This window comes from Rhipicephalus sanguineus, chromosome 1 (genome assembly GCF_013339695.2).
Source record: "Rhipicephalus sanguineus isolate Rsan-2018 chromosome 1, BIME_Rsan_1.4, whole genome shotgun sequence".
Lineage (NCBI taxonomy): Eukaryota > Metazoa > Arthropoda > Arachnida > Ixodida > Ixodidae > Rhipicephalus > Rhipicephalus sanguineus.
This window is the reverse complement of record NC_051176.1, coordinates 249,624,532-249,627,134: the sequence shown is the minus strand read 5'-3', so window position 1 is coordinate 249,627,134 and position 2,603 is coordinate 249,624,532.

Sequence of the window (2,603 nt, the reverse complement as noted above, 5' to 3'; positions counted from 1 at the left end):
GTCAATACTGACCAAACGCAATTTGTACGTTTCACTACAAAAGAGAGGTCACAGATCAAGCGTTCCAGACGCATAAATCCAGAAAAATCAAGAGAGTGGGGGGGGGGGGGGGGGGGGGGGGAGCACAGATCTTGCTATGGTGGCCATGTTTTCATAAATATAAGTTTTATTTTGAATGATAGGGAATTTAAAATCATGCTTTGAAATAAAAAAGAAAACGAGCATAGGTCCATACATCACGTAATTGTATTGTGCTATTCAGTATTCTCGGAAACCGTTCGAACAGCAGTCGCAGTTTCAATAGTCTTACAGAACCTAGGGTATTGAACACAGTTACCACTGCAAAATAAATAGATGTTAAAGAAAGTTGAATATGAAACGTTCTGTACAGTATGATTAATGGGAGATCAAAATATTCATTCGACTAGCATATATGATCAGGCTATATGATATTTGAAAGATAAGTCTCAAGGGTGTGCCCCCGAACCCGAACACAAGAGGGGTCAGAACCACCCTGACCTCCCCATGATTTACGCCACTGCCTAAATCTAAATGCACGAGTCGCTAGAATGGTGACCAGGAACACAGGGGAGGGGGGGCAGAGGGGGCGCCCCTCTCAATCATCTAAGGCGTGCGCGAAGTCTGCCCTGTATCTTAACTCAGTCGGACTTGTCCCTTCCATTGTTTAAAGTGCAGGGTTGTGGTCACGCAACTTTTTCACAGTAATGGCGGCCGTGGATTCTAGACGTTGCATTTTAAGAACTTTTTATACTTCCTACCTTTACTCCCGGAAAGCCGGGAACAAAAAGCACGTTTGCTGTGAGAAGCACGTCATTGGTCCATTTTCAATTTTGCATCCATTGCGAAGCTAGTTCTCTTTCGGACTCGACCAACGGTAAGGGGGGGGGGGGTGCAATGAAACTTGCTGCTTCCCCCCCCCCCCCCATGTAGAACCCTGCGCATGCCTATGACCAGGACCAGCTGTTTGTTCGTATCTGGATAGCACGTGAAAACCTACAACATATATCTATTTGTCAATCAAGTTACCGGTATGAGTAAATGGTATATCGAGCAAAACGAAGGTAAAAGGAGTATGGTAGTCTTTTCAATGGGAGGACGAGGGCAAGGGATGGTGGGTAATTTTTGTGTAGGTGAAGCGACGGAAGGCGAGCAAATTTTTCAACATGGTGAAGGGGAAGTGAGGGGAGGACACCACTTGAGTGGCTGAGCGAAATGCCATAAATGAAGACCGTTGGCAACCTGGCAGAGCCTGAATGTCGAACGAGACGGAATGTTCAATGGGTCACGTGACCGGCGAGCCTGAATGTCCAAGCGAGTCTGAATGCCCAACCGAGACTGTATGTCTAAAGAATATGAATGTCCAACGAGACGGAATGTTCAATTGAGAAGAACTTGCCCCAGTACAAAATTTGTCAGGAAGATCGGATTTTCTTTGTGTTTTGTAAATGTTGATTGTGGCGTCAGACATCGTATTTTTGTTCCCTTATTAATTTACTTTACTGCGTTCATCATAATTTCAACTTTTGTTTTTTTCATTTTCTGTTTTTAGCTTTAATATGTATATTTCATAAGTTATTTTATTTTGTTTGACTACATACTTTGTGTGACGTCAGAAATCCGATATCACACCCCCTTAAAGAATTACGAAAGAGGGCGCTCTCTTGTCCACTTTTTTAGAGTTACTGTATATGCTACCTTTAGGTAGCATATACAGTAACTCTACACTTTGTGGGATATTTGTGCTTTTAGTCTCTGTTAGTGTCAGCCAGCACCACTCGTAGTCAAGGCGGCGAGTGTGGAACACTTTTTGCCAGAGGACGTCACGAGGCACGTGATCTTTACACGAGGCGGCAGCTGACCATGCAATAAACCCTCGCATATGCTGCACCACGCCTGCCGGAACGAAGCCCTCGCAATGAAAGTGCAAAAAAATGGGAGGGCGTTTGAGCTTCGCCTTCAAGAGTAGAACGCGATAGCGTAATCGGGCCCTCGGTGCATGCCCCAACCGTGCCGTAAGGAAACGACGACTGCGCGTAAACAGTGGCCGTTTTCAAACTATCTTAGAATGCCTACTGCAAGTACAGTTGTTCACTGCCCACTACGCCATAATTCTTCCTTTTGCGAATCAGCGAAAGGCCAACTGGGCGTCTGTAAGGCAACACGCGAACCTACGCAGCTGCTCACTTTGTTGATACTTTGCAGCTGATGATGATTAAATATGTTTGAGCGCTTTGTAATGGGTGGGCTTTTAAAACACCTACTCGTTGCGCAACTCACATGTTTTGACGCCTGGCGCGATTCTACGCTTCTGCCACGCAATGTTACATGCGTTAAGGAGACTCCTTCCACTACATGACATTCATATAGAGTTTTTTTCCGAAACAGTTTCAAGCTACATCGGGGTTCTGTGGTAGAACACCTGCTTGCCACGCAGACGGCCTGGGTTCGATTCTGACGCGAACTGAAGGTTTCTTTTATTATGTTTTGTATTTGCATCTCTCAATTTTTCGGTCACGGACACGATGATGATTTTTCGCTCACAACCAACGACGCCGACACCGGAATTTCTGCGAAATGAGCTC